A 20,428-nucleotide genomic window follows, 5' to 3' on the forward strand; every position below is an offset into this window, starting at 1 on the left:
AATAATATGTCTAAAATAAGTTGTGCAGTGTTCAAAATTACAGCCATTACGTTTGCAGCTTCCTTACAAAAAAAAATAAGGACTTTCGCTTGTAAGCAGAGTAGCACTTATTGAGAATTTTCCGCGCATAATGTTTAACACCGTTTAGACGATCCTCTATTGGGACAGCAGGTATTGCCTGCATCAATGCGTAGCTTATGATTTTTCGTACCATGACTGGTATGTTTCATGCATGTACATGATATTATCGCAACTAGGTGTGTTGCGTAAACGGCTAATCCATTACGTTACTAAGCAAGAGTTAGTTGGTTTCATTCCCCGCCATGGTGGTGGCATATTGATGGGGACCGAATTCAAAAATAGCCGGCTTTCGGAATAATATCATGCATATTCGGTCATTTTCCTGTAAAACACCCTATTACACATTTTTATAGCAATATTCGTTGTTAATTGCTCACTTAGCGCCTTTCTGACGTAAGCGCGCAGTCATCAAAAAATGAATATGAAGCCTTCCCCTTCATTACAGTGCTATAGCACATTTCTTACGTTACTTGTGATTTCATGTTCATGCTGCTTTTGCAAAACAAATGTCGTAGACGGCTTTTAGAGCAACGCAGCAAGCATTTTCACTACGGAAATCTCGCAAAACTGATCGCTATTCCGCAATGCTTAATTTTTGTTGCGACCCACACTTCTTACCTCTCAATAATAGTAAATGCCTTACATCGCACGTTTACATCTTTTCATGCGGAAAAAAAAATCGTAAATTTAAGTAAAGGCAGTTATTCAACAGAAAGATATATATGTCCACTGAAGACATGTAGAGAAAGAGGGGAAAAAAGAAAACAAGAAATAACACTGGCGGCAGATGGTATGCACTCAAGGGTGCTATGCACTCCAGAAAATATGCTTCCAGCGCCTTAGATGTCATTTTCGCTGCTGGAAGCCCTATTTTCAGAAAAGGTTGTATAACGGTACTATATGTGCGTGTGTTGAAGACTTGCAGATTGTTGCGCTAGTTTTATTTTTTTTTCTGCACGCGCTACAACTGAAATAAAAACCTCTACTACGTTTCAGGGATAAATGAAGCATCACTGGTCATGGTATTTTGCATTTTTTTTCCTGGTTTAGGATTTCCCATGACACGCCGCATGCAAATACGCCGTGCCACCTGAATACCAACGAAGCGCTCCCTAATGGAAGTCGGCGCGCCCATAATTGGACCCCGCCAGAAGTAATCTAGGAGTTGGCTGCGCTTCACGCTTCCCAGGAGCCAATCAGTGACCAGCGAGATTTTTTTTCCAAGTGTTTCTCGAGTACCGGCCTCCTCGGCGTCATTCAGCAGCCTATTTCTACTCGCAGTTCGAGGGAGAGCACTGAGCCATATCTACTGTTCAATTACGCAATTAGGCATTGTATGTTTCGTACCACGGTAAGATAGTAATTCATTACTTATTCATTACATATGGTGTAATGCCCTACATAGAGTCTTGTGGCAGTAACACAACTCCTTGAAGCGATAATTTCTTTACCTACCCTTCCAGGATTTGCATCATAACCTTACCGATTGCTACACCAACAAAGATTTTCGATCTTTTCAGCTTGTAGATTATGATACGTGAGGCTCCAAACATTGATAACAACGTTGAATTTATATTGCAATATTAATGAAGATGCCATCATCTTATGCTTTGTGGGAAACTTATTTACAGAGTTACTAAAAAGTGATAACCAGTCCTTAATTTCTTTATTTTCTTAGGTATAAAGAGAAGGGGAGAGGATAAAGCACAGCATATACATGTGTGGTATAAATTAGCAAAGAGTAGAAAAAGGAACTGAGAGCGAGGAGGAGGGAAATAAGGAGGGAGAGGATAAATCACTGCACAGCTGTTTACAGTATAGTACATCAATTGGATTGAAAAGGAAAGTGAGGGGAAAAAGACGTTAGGGTGAGGGGAGGGTGATGCATAGCATAGCTGTGTATAGTATAGTATATCAGAGGCTGGGAAGGGGAAATGACGGAGAGGAGGAGAAACGAAGGAGTGGGAAGGAGGACGGGAGTGTAGGCCACTGCATCCTAACTGAAGGTTTGCCGCCATGGACACCGTGGAGGCTGCACGTTTGTAACGCCAGCGCTTGCTTGCCCGTGAACGCCAGCATCGTCCAATGGCCGGCGAATTACTGCTCCGCACTTCCTACTGCTTTCACTAGAGGGCGCCAGCATACATTTTTATTCATACGCTTTTATTTCTGCATTAATGTGAAATATGTACGTCAATTCAAAAACCTAAGTTACGAATTGGCTTACCCCTAATATGTGGTTCCCCGTTGATTTTGTATGTTACCCTATGTAATCTACATAGGGTTACAAGATACAAGGTGTCACTTTTTCGTGTTCGGGACACGTTTTCTGCGGGCACTTTCACAGAATAGCTGTGAAGGAGTGCTTACACATTAAACGTATAAACGCGCAACAAAGGTTTAGTGAGTAGGTTTAACGTCACCACACTGCACAGAGGATACGAGGAAACATACTGTATATGGTTTCAAACTATTTATTCAGAGCACGTCGCACTCACGTTTGTTCGTACCGACCTAATTGAATGCGGTCATTGTGAACATGAATAAAACTCACGACATCGGGATTCTAGCTGTGCCCATTCTTTCTGGACATAGTGCATGTAATATTTTCGATGAGTGCTGATTCCACCGCTTCTGTCTATGAATTCAACGCTTCTAAAAACGACGCAATAGATGAAACTCTGCCTTCTACGTTTTGCATATGTGGCATCTAGCGACCCTACCAAGATTGCTTCACAATCTTTGTGCGGTCAAAGACAAAACTGAAAGGCGAAAAGGCAAAACAGTCCGCTGGAATCCGTAAGATGCCGAAAAGCCCTAGGCTCTAAAAATTGGTGCGCCCCCGGCTGGCCTTCAATCTACAAAAATAAATGAAAGATATGACTTTGGCAGGTACTGAAAGAAATAGTTTTTCCGAAAAAATTCTGTTATAAAGAATTCAAAGCGATGCGATAAATTTACTGTGTGGAGCGCCGATTGCCGTTGTTTTTCAACCTTCTCCGAAGAAACAAAAATTCACGGGTGCTGCTATCAGTTGGAAAGAAAGAGAATGCTTGGAGCGAGAATACTCCGTAAAAAGCAGGTGGCTGTAAAAAAAAAAAGAATTGAAAACAACAATGACGAGCGTTCTGTGAGGCGCCAACTGCTTAGGCGAAACGCTGGGCAAGGGTGGTGGAAAGGAAAAGAAAAACGGCAGTGAAACTTAAGATAGAAATTGTAGATATGAGACAAAATTAAAAATATCATAGCGGGGCAACGCTGAGCAAAGCTGTAAGTCGATCTATTTTCCCAGGGCCACGCGCTTAAGGTTGGCGTTTGCCTGACGCGGTGTTGGCATGCTCGCTCAACTGCCTTCATTCAAGGAGGCGCGCAATCTCACGGTGCCTTCGACGGTCGTTCCCCTCTTTTTTTTTTTTTTTTTTTGCTTAAAGCAAAGAATATCCGTCGTCCTCATGCACAATGTTGAATGCAAGGTCGGATCCTTTCTGTTTCGTTACGCCGCACGGACGGCTTCGAGGTAGCTTGGAGTTATCTAGGTTAGACACCGAGTATAAAAAAGGTGTTGCGAAATTTTGCAAAAGTTTGCGGCCTTTCATATCTTCGCAACTTCCTCTTGGCTTCCTCTCTAAGTCTTGCGTCATTATATAACATTTTTTCGTTGTTCTTTACGAATATTTTCCTAATTTTTTCTAGAGATTTTAAGCGATAATCAAGCGGCACGCCTTGCACTGAAGTCCCTAATCTCTCCTAATTATACAAGATATATAAACCAAAAATAAATGCCCACGAAAATATCGTTCTCGTCCAATTTTCTTCTTCATTCACATTTGTTTCGGGATCTATATGTCAAAAACACACAGGGTCTCTTACTCGAAGGCGAAAGCCCTCTTTTAACAGGCAAGCTATTCTAGGTCGAGCTTTTAATGTCCGGGATCAGTGCTAACGCTTGTGGGCATCATAAACGGGTATGCGCCACAGAGATTGGGTAAATCGCACTACTCACCACTGGTCCACTAAAAATGAAGGCAACAGCTAGCCCAACAAACGTGAATGTCCCACAGAAATCTGTGCGGCCTATCAGAAAACTATCATCATCATAATCGCGTATATGACACAGAAATTGGGTAAATTCCTCTACACATAACTGCCACTAAAGAAAACAAAACCGCCAGGCCTGAGCTGAAAGCGCAGCACCGTCGCAGCGAATGCTGGAAGAACGGCATTTATAGATGCCCTTGTCATCTATCTTGGGGCTACTAATGCAAGTACATCTGCAAGGTGCCCACTACGCCATAAATAATAATTTTTCTGATGTTGAGAAGTACCCACTACGCCATCATTCGTTATTCTGCAGAGAAGCGAGGTGCCCGCTAAATACCTGTAAGGTATTATGTGCACTTTGTTGATGCTGTACCTGATGGCGATGAAGAAATATTGCTGAGCCCTTTGTAATGGGTTGGAAGCTTTAAACGACCTACTGGTAATGTAACACGCATTATGGGACGCCCGGTCGTTATTTCACTCTTACACCACGCTATGTAATATAGGTTCACGTTAGAAAGTGAGAGAGAGGGAAATAGCTTTATTGAGACCCCGAGGAGGCGGTTCTTGCGGGCCTTATGGGCTTCCTTGGCAACCAATGCAAGTGTACGTGAGAGGTACCCATTATGCTACAAATCGTCCTAAGTTTTGTGAAGTATTTTAGCAGTCACTATCCCATTTTTCGTGATTGTGCGGTGAACCGTGGTACCCGCTAAACACATGTAAGGTGTTATGTGTGCATTGTTGGTGCTGTGGCTGATGACGATGAAGAATTATTGCACGGCCCTTTGTAATGGGTTGGAAGCAATCAACAACCCACTCGTTGCGCAATTGGAATTGTGTGACGCGTACTCTTATACTACGCTATGTTACATATGTTAAAGGGACATTAAAGAGAAACAATGAATTGGTTTAGATGGATAAAGTGTGCTCGGAGAACTCTTGTGTAGTTTATTTCACCATCACAGGTTTATTATTAGAGGAGAAAACCAAGTTCAGAGTTTCATTTTTAAGTTTCGCGCCGAACTTTGTAATTCGTGACGTAAAAGATTTCAAAGAGCATTTAACTTATCTTGGCGCCACTGGCTCGACGAAATTTCCGCAAACTTGTTATGTCAAGTCTCTGGCCGCACTTCGATTTAACCGATTAGGAACTACGTAGGCCCAAGCAGGCGGCGTTAAAAATATGTGAAGTCAGGGCAAATGGTGGGGGAATTCCAAGGTGGCGTCGCCACCTGTATTTTCTTTTTGCGCGTTTTCTCGCTTAATAAGCGTCTTCGCGCAGAAAGCGTGGTGTTTTTGGCATCGTGGAAGACTACTCTACTAATGCGAGAAAAATCGTCTTGCTCTTTTGTGTCCCTTTAAAGTGATTCCTTCCCCACATAAAGTCTGTATAGGGTATTTTTGCAAAGGAGTTTCAAGAACCGGCATGGTTCTGTGGGACTGGGCTTCCACACAAACGGCCCAGGTTCGAACATCGTTGCACCCTTAATATACTTTTTATTTCGTTCTTTTAAAACGAAAGTGTTTTATGCCGGGGTCCAAGAAGATTTCACTGACGTATTTCCGTCACGGATATGACGCTGGCAATATAAGCACTAACGGATGAGAAAGGAAAAAAGAGAAGAAACAGTATTGCCACCGGGAGTCGAACCCACGACCTCTTGGTCCGCGACGATAGCCGCCCGGCGCTCTGCGAAGTACGCCATCGAAGCACGTGCACGTGGTACCACAAACGCGCCTTATATGTCTCACACATTCTCCTGCACGCTGCTCTCTGCTTGCAGCACTAGGCGGTGCCGGTGGTGCCACCGTCTGTGAGAAGGGAATGGAACTCCTGCGTCATGACCCTAAGGGACACCGATAGATAGCGATTTCGCGACAACGCAGTTAGAGCTTCGCCTCCAAGATTGCGCCCCTGCCGAGAAATCTGCTGGCGCGCGATCTCGGGGGCAAGGGTTAAAACGTCTCGATGCCAGCGAGGAGCGCCGGCGGCGCTAGCATCGAGGATTCGCCCTAGACGCAGTTACATTCTTTGCCTTTCGCCTCGTGTTAGCGTGTGACTGTTCGTTGTCGGGGTAGTGCAGCTTGCACATGCAACAACGGTGTTTCTCCGCAGCGTACTGCTTCTAGTTTGATAGCACCGACTAATAAAACTGTTGCGTCAAGCACCGCAGAAAGGCATTAATGTCAACGGGCGAGACAGGCCAGTGTGACGTGTAAGGCCTTCGCGCGTTCGCGGCTCAAGCTACGCATATCTGCCTCCCGTGTTGCTCAAGCGCCGTGCGTTAGCGCATGCAAGAGCACAGGCGTAGGTTGCCCTATAATTCGGGGACACACATCGTGCCGTGTCTCTTCTGAATTAACGACGCTTTGATAAAGTGCACATTGAGTACCAGTTTTTATTATGTGCTTATGATGCCACCTTTGCGCGAGATTCACGATATGCTGTGTCCATATATACGTCAACAGCTTTTGGACCCACAACTGTTAAATAATAATCATGGGTGATATCGCAAAACCGATCTCGCAAATTCGATGTTGCCTTTTCAGGAACATTACATAATTGGATTCTCTGCTTGTACCGCAGAACTTGTGACGATCTGGGTGACATGTACTTTTCTGTACCTTTTTTATTGCATTCTATCGCAATTTTGCTACGTTCTTGTGAATATGTATGTATGGGCATTTATATATGTGTACATATGTGTGTATATTGCCACGTGCGTGCAATGAGAAAGACAAAGACGACAGCGCAAAGGCTCATACGCGTTATACAAGAGCCAGAAAGGAGAAAGAAGAGCTCGCTGGCGCGCGGTATTAAAAATTCCGACCTGCTGTTCTTCTCTCGATCTCGGCGTTACGACCTCTCTCTTGACGTCGCGACACTGGTGGAGGTGCTGGAGCCTGCAACCTGATGCAGGAAAGCCTTATTCGGACACGTACCCCCAGTCCGGAGACTCAGCCTCTCGTCACAACTCCAGTACACCGATTCAGCCGGCGCCTCCTAGGCCTGAGTCCGGAGTTCTCGACTGTTCCTCTGCTTTCCAGCATGGCCGCTCCAACAACATCAGCGGATCTCCTTCCTTCCCAGGTGACTCTTGAGCATCCTCACGTGCCTGAAATCTTCCGTGGGGAAGCGTATGAGGATGTCGAGGACTGGCTCGGATCGGCAGGATCACGCACAGCAACTGATTGAAGCCCGCGTGCAAAAACCCAACAAAACCTTTGCCATGTTCACAGAGGACATGACTCGTCTGTTTCGCCGAGCTGACCCTGACATGCCCGAGTCGAAGAAGGTGCGTCATCTGATGCGGGGCGTCAAGGAACCGCTGTTCGCGCGCCTTGTACGAAATCCGCCGACAACAGTCGACGAATTTATAAAGGAAGCGACTGTTATTGAGCGGGCACTGCAACAACGATGCCGCCACTTTGACCGCCTGCCCAACCACACGCCAATAAGTGCTGCGGCTCAGAATGCTGCCGTTGGCGAAAGTATCCTGCGACAAATGATCAGGGAAATACTGCGTGAGGAACTTCGGGCCTTCGGCGTTCCTTCTACCGAGCCGCGAGTTGCTTCTGTCGCTGAAATCGTGCGCCAGGAGTTGCGGCAAGCTTTTACATCGCCCGCGCCATGTCCTGAGCCACGTCCGTTCAGCTATGCTGATGTGGTCCGTCGTCCACCACCTTCACCTGAGGCAGCGCCCTTCCAGCCACCTCCCGCTCTCGTGCCTTGGTGGCACCGGGATTCTGTGAGACGACCACCAGTTCGCAGAACCGACTTGTGGCGCACGGCTGACCGTCGACCCCTTTGCTTCCACCGCGGGGAACCAGGCCACATTTCCCGCTACTGCCGTCATCGAGATGCTGGGTTTGGCAACTTTTCACGTCCGGCTTCTTTTCGCTTTGAAGACCGTCGCGCCCACGATGGTGACCGCTTGTCGACCAGCCAAGTACCTTCACCAAGTCGTCGTTGGCAATCTCCATCACCTGTGCGTCACACTTACCGCCAGAGCTACGCTGACGTTACCAGAGGCCGTTCCCCGAGCCCGCGCCGGGGAAACTAACTGCTGCGACCTCCGGGGGCAAGGTTGCCAATCGTCGAGACGCCGAAAAGTCCCCCCTACCGCCGCAAGAAATCGATATGACGACGACGACGACGACGACTAATGCCGACGACGTCGTACGGGCCGATCTCAGTGTTCTCATAGACGGACACCACAAGACAGCACTGGTTGACACAGGCGCTGACTTCTCGATTATGCGGCAAGAGCTCGCCAACCGCCTTTTGAAGGCGGTTGGCGAGCTGTATGTGCAAATGTGTATGTGCACACATACACATTTGTATGTGTATGTGTGCATGTATATACACCATATATTTAGCACCATATATAGCACCATATATTTAGCTGCGTAGCAGCGATTGTACGTCAGTGGAAGACAAAAGATATTCATTTTTTCACTCGGTTACAGCGCAACACACACGAGGACAGCGCCGTGTTGTCCGTTTCCTTCTCTTGTCGTCGTGTGTGTTGCACTGTAACCGAGTGAAAAATGAATATCTTTTGTCTTCCACTGACGTACAATAGCTGCTACGCACCTAAATATGTGGTGCTTAAGGGCTCATGTAAATATGCTGTCGCAAGAGTAAAGAGGAAAAATCACTATGAAGGTTATATTACATAGCCATTTCCCATAATATCTATTACCAAATGCATTACGAAGGCGGCTGCTGGTTGTGTGTGCATGAACAAGGACTACTGCAGCGATAGTGGATAGGTTTCCTTTACAGCAAAGCTGTTATACCAGCCGTTTGCCCGGTTCGTGATGTATACAAGAAACTATCATCTCGTTGTTGTTGTTCCTTAAAGACTTGGCCTGGTACAGAGCGCCTGCCGGCGCACGCTCGCTTCGTTATCGTCTGCTTCGCTCCCCGAACAATTGTACCCAGTGCACGCTGTGCCACTGATTATGACAGGAAATGGGCAAACGCCACTACTCACCGCAGGACCACTAAATATGAGGAAGGCAACAAATGGGCCGCAAACACCAATTAGGATTTCAAGATAGATGAAATCAGTAATTCAGGATTGCTTTATTAAACCGTCAGGATAAACCGAGCGATAAACACCATGGTCGCACATTTAGGCTTCGCGAAGCATCTGTACGGAGTGCTTCAGCGAGAGTACGTACAGCGAGATAACACTTTGGAACGGGAAAGGCAACGGCGGCTGCGGGAAGATCCCGAAGCGATGGATGCGCCTACGCGAACGACGACGTGCCCATAGATGAGAAGTGCGAATGCTTGGTTTCAGCGCCACTTTCGGCCTCTGGAGTTTGGACGTCCGTGTCCTGTCTGTGACCGTCTGTTGTTTACATGGAACCTCTCTGAGTTGAGAAGCAACCAAGAAGCAACCTACTATCACCTAGCTAAAGCCTATCAACAGCCCAGACACAACCTAGCGTCATGCACCTATCTGAGGCATAGCAACAGCCTATAAGCGACCAGATCAGACTTCGGAATTGCCTAGCTTCGTTGTTTAAAGCCTTGCGCAACTCAGTGCAAGCTTCGCCATTTTTTCTGCATGTTCTTGGAAAATTTACTGGCCCATTGTTTTTCGGTAGTATTGTTACCTACAAAATTCGTACTTTCATGTGTTTGAGCGGTTCACTTCTTTATGTTCTTTCTGCACTATAAGCGATTCTTTTGGCGATGATGTAAGAAATAATACCTTGCTAAGTAATTTGTGCGTACCAAGGCTGTCCTATTAACCCTACTTTTACCGCGATAGCTTTAGAGAGCTCGTTTCGCAGAAATTTCGCCGTTTGTGCCGGCGTCGCTTGTGAGCAAAAAATCGTCCTTGACCGATAAATATAGATAGTTGCAAATAAAATAAACAATAAAAATATTCGGTCCCACTGAGGATCGAACCCGGGCCGTTGGCGTAGCAAGCAGGCGTCCTACCACAAAGCCACGATGTTACTTTTTTTTTTCTTTAATTCATGGAAATATGACCCGTTATTGCTGTGAACCACACACTACATACTTCGTCACATTAGAATTACCTTAACATTCAGAACACCCACATTGTTGCCTACAGTAAGAGGCTGTTCAAAAGTCAGGCAAACACACAAAAGCGTCCAGAAGTGCAAGCCACTCCGGAACGGGCTCAAAAGTCTCAACAACACTGCGCACTTGAGCAGCTTCTTCTCGGAAGACAGACCTCGTCGATCGTGGTGGCTCGGCGTGCCTGTCGATCATGCGACTTTTCCATAGCGCATAAAGTCCTAATAACATAAATAAATCATACGGTGTATTATTGGTGGGGCTTTTTTTGAAAGGAAGGAACCGAATACCATGAGCTGTGATTGGAAGGTCTTTTCTGATTGTCCTCTTTAGAATGTCCCAGAAATAAAATGCATCACGACAATGCATAAAACAATGCTCTATCGTCTCAGGTTGGTCACAGAGTCGACAATTTACAGTCCAGGGCACATATATTGCTTTTTCATTGAGCCATTTCTTCACTGGTAGAGTGGATGTGTGCAGTTTAAAGAAAAACGTTTTCGCTGCTGGCGATATGCACATCCTACGTACACGGAATAATACATCATGGCCAGGCAAAAGCAAATATGGCAGTCGATATGCAGGTTCTGGGAAAAGGCTATTCACAAGTGCAGCGGTTAGCGTTGTTCTGTCTATATTATATAAATACTCTAATGTAAATCTGGTTTTCAAAAAGTTGACAGTATCAACAATTTCTTTTAAGAATCCCGACAACTGCGATTCCTTGGCAACATTTGTCGTGACATAAAGAAAAGGAAGAGGATAACTCAGACGGTTTCGAAGAACTGCCAACAGAAATGGGTGACAGACGTCTTTAAGATAAAAAATTCGGCAGATCCCACGTACCGTGGGAGTCGATGTTATGCGAAGCATGCGGCGGGTAGGTGACTGTGGCGTAACTTTTTTTACTTAGCGACGCGTTACAAAATGACGCTAAAGATTTGTATAAATTTTATACGCACACATATATATATGTTGAAGAGCCGCATATGTGTTATATAACCAGTTGTTTACGGTTGGGTAACGCTGCCAATGGCAACGTGGGTATTACGAACACCAGAAGCGGTAAGCTGATATGTAGTGCTTATACGTGTCCCGAGAACACACGCACGTTTCACAAAGCCGTGTGCATGTGTGCAAGATGTTCTTGACAGTTCTTGAACAAGGGCATCATCACCGTGATCAGTGAGTACCAGCAGCTGGTCATGACTTGTTATAGGATCCGGTCGCGATCGTGGTGACGATGGGTCCACGTGTAGTGAACTATGTGGTATAGTAGAGCTGTTAGAATTCGTGGACGCCTCGGTCATTTCGTCGACAAATTGTCTGTCGACAGAGCCGGCGACATGTCGGAACCTGAAGCCACCCTTCGCGTTGGTGAGGTATAGGGCGTCGACGCTGGTAGGCCTGGGTAGTGCTACGTAGACCAACATCAGTGGATAGTGTTTGTCGTATTTGTAGACTACCTGGGCGTATGTGGCCTACGTAGCCTAGTCTGCAAAGCGGCTGTCAATCAATCTGGCGTCATCCTCGGTCAGCATGAGGCCATCGCACAGCCTCGTAGGAAATGAAGAGGACACTGCGTCGTTCTGGTGGATGAAGTGCGCCTTACGGTGCGGTGATGTGGATATCATATGTAACTTTCGTTACATATGATATCCTATTCCTCCGGGGTCGAGCAATGCTTCAATATAGCTTGCTGAATCATAAAAATACAAACATATTGTTTATTAGACTGCTATAAATGCGGAGCCAACACTGTAACCACAGACATTAATCTGATATGACGCCTGTATCGTAGGAGTATACACATCGTAGGAGTATCATGTAGTGTTTATTGCTTTCTTGTAAGATTAGATAGCCACCACCACAACCACAATTGACGTTGTACCGATATTACGCCTGCGTAGGCTGTTTTTCCAAACCAGTTTATAGACCTGGCGTGGCTCAGAGGTAGAATACGTGATTGCCACGCAAAATGCTTGGGTTCGATTCCTGCTGGGATCCTAATTTTCATCCTTTCCATTCGTTGAGTCAACGCTGCCAATGTTGGTTTTCCTTAACGCTCTAGCATTTAAGGTACCAATGTCTGTTCTCGCCGTTACTGGGTGGATATAAACTGTCAATCACCTGTGGCGCATACCCGTACACCGCGGCCCGTGGTAAACGGGTATGTGCCACACGTGTATAGTGGAAAGGGTTTGACGACGTACGCAACAGGATTTTAACTTTATTCATGTCATGACCCGACAATCATATTCGCAAATCCTCTTACCCTCCCATGCAAATTTTGGTCTACACCAAGTTAAGGAGGCGATCATGAGAGCACCCAGACGTAGGCGGCTAGATAGATAGATAGATAGCTAGATAGATAGATACGTAGATAGAAACGCTCAAAGTGCCAGAGGTTCGCTAAGAAATGCTTCGCATTTAAAAATCGCAACACCAACTGTCGCACAAACAAATGCACCAGACTGAGGCCGCCCTTCTCAAGTGGAAGAAAAAGGTTGTCTCTTCTCATAGGTTCCCATGAAGAGCCCCAAATAAAACAAGCAAATATCCTGTGAAACGCTTGAATGTGCACACGAGAGCTGTGCAATACCTGCAAATCATAGACAAGCTTTGATGCAAGAAATACATTGCACGCTTTAGCTCTTGCAAAAATGGAAAGGTCTCGTCCGTGCCATGTTGACACCTTTCGACGGATATTAGTTATCGCGGACGTCCAATGCGGGCAGTTGTTACGATAGTTATCAAGAGGCACACCAAGATACCGCATAGCAGTCGCATTCCAATGGATATTTGAGAACACTGAGGGAGTTTGAGCCCACATTCCAAGCCAGTACCCTCTGCTTTTATCAAAATTTATACTGGCTCCAGCGATTTCACAGAAGCGTAACGTAGTGTTTACTGCTTCTTGAACACTAGGTTTATCGGTGCAAAAGAAGGCGATGTCGTCGGCATAAGCTAGAACTTTAATTTCCTCAGCCTCGTATCGGTATCCTCTAATGCTAGAATTTAGAAGCACACTTAAACATAGTGGTTCCAGGTATATTGCAAAGAGCAAAGGCGAGAGCGGACACCCCTGACGTACGGATGAATTTAACTCTATTATATCCGAAAGTGTGCGGTTTACAATGAGCCTTGTAGTGCACTTTTTATAACAGAGTGAAATACCATTGTACAGTACGTCACCCAACTGCAGATGTCTTAGGAGCCTGAACAGGAAAGCATGCTGTACCTTATCAAAGGCTTTAGCGAGGTCTATTTGAAGAAGGGCTACTTGGTCCATACTACCATCGATACATTCAAGGACTGACCGCGCTATATGGATATTTGTTTGTATAGAGCGGCCTCGAATTCCACATTTTTGGTGGTCACCTACGCATCTAGTGATCACTGTCTGCAGGCGATTTGTCAGCAATTTCGCAAATATTTTGTAATCAACGTTACATAATGATATAGGCCTATATCCGTTAACTCTCTTTAACGCTTCAGTGTCAGTACTTTTTGGTATTAATGTTGTGTGGCCCTGATAGAAAGAAGGAGGAAGCTCACCACGTTCATAAGCCTCCTTAAAAAGTTGCTCAAGAAAAGGAACCAGAAGTTCTTGAAATTTTATGTAAAATTCCGCACTAAGGCCATCTGGGCCAGGAGTTTTGTTTTTATGCAACGTGCTTATTGCAAACCTTATTTCTTCCCTAGTGATGGGCCCATCAACACTAAGTCTGTCGTCCTCTTGTAAGGGTGGCACAAGCGCAATAAAGTGGTCAGCTTTTTCTTCATAATCATCCCGAAGCTCAGCCGCGGTAAATAGTTTTTTATAATACTCTTCGAATGCGGCTCTTATTTGACATGTCTCTGTGCAAATAGAACCACGCGATTCAATTTGCAATATCTGTTTAGAAAGTGCATACCGCTTTTCATCCCCAAGAGCGCTTTTTGTGGGTTCCTCATCAATGAAACGAGTAACACGTGAACGAACCATTGCTCCTCTATATACTTCTGCATCATGTTTTTGTATCTGTGCTCGAACCGAATTTATCTCATCAACGTACAATCCCGGCTCTTGACTTTCAAATGCATGGAGCTTATGAAGTAAATCATAAAAGATAACGTTTTTCAGCAGTTTTTCTTTGGGTCAACTCGCATGAAATACCAATTGCCTCATACTTAACTTTCTCTTTGAACATTTCCCACTGAGCAAAAATTGGCAGCTGTCGACATTGTGTTACCTCACGTAGCAATTCGTTGACTATTTTTTCGAAACATTCCTCACGCAAGAGCTGTACGTTAAGCTTCCATAGTTCCCAGTTTGGAGGAACCTTACGAAATTTTTGGGGGCCCCATGAAACGGCTACTAAGCAATGGTCTGTAAAAAATATGGGCTTTACAGCATAGTTATGAATGTGAGACCATAGGTTTATAGATACATACACACGGTCTAGTCTAGCGTGTGAGACACCCTGAAAGTGCGTGAACTTTACCGAGGAGGGCGCATGTGCTCCCACATCTATTAGATTGTGGTCATTCAGTAATTGCTGCAGTAAAGCCGCACTTGCATCATAACGATTCGTTATATATGAATGATCTCTAGAGTCACAAACACAATTAAAGTCTCCCAACACTATCAAATTTCTGTTAGTGTTCAGCAGCGAAGCTAAGGAGAGGAAAAAAGCCTTCCTCTCGTTTACTTTTGAGGGAGCATAGACACAGACAAACCTCCAATTTTGGGAATGAAAAGAGAGGTCACAACAAATAAGGTGGCCTTCCCCATCAACATGTAGCGACATTAAAGTGTGATTTAACCGCTTTCTTACTAATAAAAAACATCCAGCGGAAGCACCACGTGCTTGGCTTATGTATACATAATAATCTCGTAAAATTTCGAGTGCAAGGTCGGCATCATTAGCAGACGAAATCTTAGTCTCTTGCACTGCAGCAACGTCAATGTTATACTGCTCAAGCACGTGGCGTAACTGCCACTGACGCCTAACATTTCTCAAGCCACGTACGTTGAGTGTCGCTACACACGTAGGGAAGGTAAGTGCGGTAGCCATTTTGCTCACTTAAAGCTTTTGTTGGTCGCCTTTAGCCACAGGGCAACCTGTGGCTTTACCTCCTTTGCACTTTTTAGCAGCACTTTCTTGAGGACGCTGGCATAGGCGGCGCGACCCTCGGTCCCCAAACGAGACGACACGTGGGCCACAAGAGGACATTTGCTCTGTTGCGTCTGACGCACTTGTTCTTGCTTCGTCGCTGAGCGGTGCCGGACGTTTCCTGGTCTGGCTGCTATCCATTGCCTCTTCTTCTCCCTCGTCATCAGGAGGCTTTTCTTTAAGTTCTTCCTGGGAGTGTTCCACTGCAGTAATCTCATCGCTGATGTCTTCGCTGATGTCTTTAGCAGTGTTATTGTGGCTGCTGGGCATGGCTTCCATGGACAAGTGTTGATCTTCCTTTATGCCACCTACTGCTTCTCCGGTTGCTTCTCCTGTCGCATCAACTACCTCCGTAGCATCCATGAGATGGTCCAGATGCGGCTCTTCTGCGCTAGATTGGCCAGAACGAAGCTTGCTGGCGTAAGTCGACACGCAGGCATCCAACGAATGACCGAATCGATGGCACTGCATGCACCTCGGTGTTTTGCATTGTCGACGGACATGCCCCACTCGCTTGCAACGAAGACACAGCGGAGGCCTACCGGGAATAAGTACTAGGCACTGGTGACCGTAGATAGACATAATATGCGGTATTGAGCTCACAGTGATGGTGTCCTTGAGCTACAAGGAAACATCCCTATTTGTTGTCATCCAGTGCTCCATACCAGCACACCTCCACGCATCTCTGTCAACGAACTTCACCACACCGTAAGCTTGGAACGCCTCTTCCACACGCCGTGATTCAAGATGAGGTGGAAGCCATAGAAGCTTTAGCTTAATGTTCTTGGTCTCCGGGTCTATCACCATGCACTTCCGCCCTTTTACACGGAGCTCACCACGGGTGACAAGTTTCTGTTTCGCCGCGCTGCTTGCACACGTAACCATCCATACGTGGCTCATTTGATATTGTCCCACACCTATCATATCTGCAGTGGTCACCACTTCGAGCAGCGCGTCACGGAAGTCTGGGGCACGATACGGTCTACCACTCAAGTCGGCATGAAGGAAAACGGAATTCAAAACATCGTTACCGGTTGGTAGACGAGGCAGGACGACTTTGTAGCTTGAATCTTCGTCAAGAAACGGGGTTGATGATCCTCGGCCTGAGACCGATACGCTGTTCCCAGCAGAGAGCATTTCCGAGCACAGCCGTTCGATACGGCTTCTTCTTCTTCTCGATGTTACGATGTTACTGGTAACTGCTTCTGATAAAAACCTTACATAAATGCTCTGCAGTGGAAGCAGCCTCCTGAACGCATTTTGTTCGGCAGGCGTTACGACGAAAATGAGCCCATTCGGAGATTTGTAGGTGCCATGGCGAGGCCATCAAACTACGTTTTTTTTTTGCGCGACTCCACGCTTCGAAAAATGCCTTGACAGGGCACCCATCGCCGCTAAAAACATACACAAACTTGCAAACAGCTCCAAAAATGGACAACTATGTACATCTAGCGGAAAACATATCAAGCGAACGCCTCCTTTCTAGAGGAGGCATTGATCAAGCAAACAGCAAACATTAGATAATGTGCTGCCATCTTTGAGGCATTGTGAGAAATATGTCTCGACTCTAGCACAGGGAAGTGCTTTAGGTCGAAAACATGTACCATTACTATAGATACATCGCGCGCGCGCGCGCGCGCGTGTGTTTCTGTGTGCGTGTGTGTGCGTGTGCGTGTGTGTGCGTGTGCGTGCGTGTGCGTGTGCGTGTGTGTAACAACGCACATTAATAAGTATGCACTTAGTGGTTGAAGTGCGCACTAGGGGCTGGATTTTACTATCGCGTTCAACTTTTAAAGGTTAAGCTTAAGGGTCCCCCAATTTTATTAATCCTTCTGTTCATTGTTAAATAACCTACCGTTATAAATCTGCTGCTAACCCTACTGTGATTGACCTTATAATCTAATACCTGTGCAACATGGATGCGCAAAATATAGAGATTCGTTTAACTCAGGAACATTATGTGATCTGTATTGAGCACTTCTTAACCGGGATTTCAAGGTTGTAGATCAGATATTTAGCTGAACGATGGAAAAATGCAAATGGCGCTGCGCTGTTCGCTGCGAAATATCCCTTATGCAAAAATCGATACACGAGACGTTCAAAATTCGTGCGGCCATTGAAAAACTGCAGTGACCTAATTACATTTTAGTGAATTTGTTATGAAACTCCCAGACATATGCCGCACAGCCATTCTCCGCGGGCGAGCAAAATCAGAATAACAAATGCGCCGGGCCAGGCACATGCAGACTTTACCTCTTATACAAGACAGGGAATGACGTCAATGCCATTTCTAAACTTGTCAGTGTAAGCTGGGTACAGGAAGTGCGTACGATATCGCGCAGTGAAACGCATGATTCGGATAAGGACAGTTTATGTGAAGCTAGCTACTGAAGTGACGTTAACCAAATCTTCGTTTGCGAAACATTTTGCTGGAAGGAGACTGTTAGGGCAGGAGAAGCAGCAGCAGTACATAACTCAAATTTTTGTCTTCAAAAGCGTTTCTTTCATTGCGGCGACTTACAACAATGGTTTAGTGCTTTCTTTTTTTCAAACAGTACAACGCATTCGGTAGCTTTGCGTTGTAAAACAAAAATATCATAAATCGCATTCACACGTAAACCTCACCGGCGCGCATCATATTAAAAAAATCAATTTATAAGAAGGTAATTCATATTTTTAAAAGGTCACTTAAGGTTAGTGGTATGTGAAATATATTTTTTTTTCCTGTGTTTGTCCGTCTAGGGGTCGAGGAGGCGGTTCCAGACACGATTCGCCCTGCGATCGTATTTTTTCCTAGGGAAGTACCCTAGGCAGTGTCACAAATAAAGCCTTAGACCTGAGTATTTTAAGAGCGAAGCTGTTAAGCTATCTGTTGTTTGTGGTCCGTCGTGCAAAACTGCTCAGGTAGGCATGCGCCATAGGAATTGCGCAAGCCCCACCCTTGAGTACAGCAGGTGCTAGCACTAAATGAAAAGGCTGCTCGGCGATGTTGAGCACGTGAAGGAGAGAGAGGAAGAGACAGAGAACAAGAAACAGAGGAAGAGAGCGATAGAAATAAAGGAACAAAAGACAAAATGATAGACAGTGAAATATGTAGGAAGAGCGAGAAACAGATAGAAGAAAGCAGACACGAAAAAGAGAGAGAAAAAAAAAAACAAACAGCAAGCCACAAAGAGAAAGGAAGAGTAAAATAAAGAGAAAGAGAGAGAAAGAAGCCGAGAGAGTGAAAGGGAAGATAGAGAAAGAAAGATATGAGCGAGAAAGAAAAAGAAATAGACTTAGAGGGAACTAAGCAAACGAAAATAAATAAATAAAAGAAACACAGAGGATGAGATGAACAAAATAGAAATAAAGGAAAGCCACCTAGCTCCGCTCTTCCTTCAGGCTTGGTACCACTATTGCGAAGCGGCCATAATTTTTACTTCCACAGGCTAGAACAATATTGCGCCTCACAATATTTGTTTGATCTTTCGCAGTTGCATGTAATCAGTGTCTTTGTTACAAATACCGTGAATGCACTCCCTGATAAGTCTGCGTCTTGAGTCTGCCGTTCTTGTCCGAGGTCTACAGACTTCGTACTTTGTTTCATTTTCACAATCCTCTTTGAGTGTTGGCTTAATAAGAGGTAGGTCTCGCTGTCCAAGTTGTGTGGAACAAGCAATGACAGGCGGCCGCCGATGTACTATACCGTCTACGACCCTATTTCCCGTATTTTGCTTTGAACTACAAAGTGGTGCATTATCGGCTTACCAAATGCTGCTCTCTACTGAACTGCACGTATAGTGGCCTGCACGTACGCTAACCAGCGTTGCCTACGCACAAACTGAGAGAGTCGGTTTGCTGCGTCTTCTTGCAGGGGCTTCTGTTTTCGCGAAGTACTACTTTCTCCTTTTCTGGATGAATCTCGAAGTTGCGTTTGAAGCAAGGAAGCCAGAGCTTGGCTGCCCACTTCAAGATAAGCCTTTAAAGTTTCGTGATATCTCACAAGTTGCGAAGGTATTATCAAACCGCCTGTCATAAAATATATACGGAAGTTACAACAGGGGAAGAGCTTTGAATACAGGCATGCCCGGGCAGGCCTGGTTTAATTATGCCTTGTTGAGTTGCGTAATGAAAAGAGAACATCAACATTTTGGAGACCGAGGGCCATGATTAGCGAGATTGATCGCGTTTTAGAAACTGTGTGTCAAATATATGATCGCCCTCCAAATATTGCGTTCCTCCACACGGCACAATTAATTAACTTCAACAATGGAACTTCAACGACTACAGCAAAGTGCGTTTGGTGAGAGTGTGCATCGAAGTATGACAGTGTGTGAGCTTGCGTGTTCGTAGCATCGGCTGTGTCTTAGGAATTTCTTTCCGTGCTGTTCAACGCGCCGTGATTATTACCCACCAACTCGCCTAGTGGGTAACATCAATCCAGTTTGAAAGCTTCGTCTTTATTCCTAATTTTGTATATCCCGGTATGTAAAATAAACCTTCTTTTTATTCACTGCAGTGTTTCTTAAAGAACACAACTTTGTTCCATCGTAAAAAGCGTAAGTCGTGCAGCCAATGGCAAAACTCTTGGGGCACGATGCTTTAGAGTGCCTGACAGCTTCGCAGGCTATCTTGAAGGTGCACCGTATTTCGGCATTATGGGCAAGCGCCTACTCAGTTCAGACGGACATTGTGACACGGCAGCAAGCAACATTTTGGCTAGCTAGATTTTAGTTAAGCAGTCGATTATCTATCCATTCAGAATGTTGGGACAGCTATGTGCTGAGCCCTGAACTTGTAATATTTTAAATAGCTGTACCGAATGTACACTGACAAGGCGCGGCCAATGTATTCCTGAGCACAGAGCTTAACAACTGCTAGTGCCTGTAATAAATTTGTCAGCTGCACGTTTGGATGTATCAGGGCGAACGCACTATTGATAGAGGTTCTGGGACGCGCACCAGGGATCACACGAATATAAACGACAGCGCAGCCGCAAATTTCAAGATATATTACTGTGAGGCATTGTCCATATGCGCCTTGCTTGCACAAGATATACCCCTTACAGCCCTGGAATTTTGACTTTTGTCCGATACCT

The 20,428-nt window shown here is 45.4% G+C and overlaps 1 pseudogene; it reads right to left on the bottom strand.

The window, feature by feature from the left end:
* Positions 1 to 7,776: 7,776 nt before the first annotated feature.
* On the bottom strand, positions 7,777 to 16,514 carry LOC119381872 (uncharacterized; annotated as a pseudogene).
* Between the last annotated feature and the right edge of the window lie 3,914 nt (positions 16,515 to 20,428).

This window comes from Rhipicephalus sanguineus, chromosome 2, assembly GCF_013339695.2.
Source record: "Rhipicephalus sanguineus isolate Rsan-2018 chromosome 2, BIME_Rsan_1.4, whole genome shotgun sequence".
Taxonomy (NCBI): domain Eukaryota; kingdom Metazoa; phylum Arthropoda; class Arachnida; order Ixodida; family Ixodidae; genus Rhipicephalus; species Rhipicephalus sanguineus.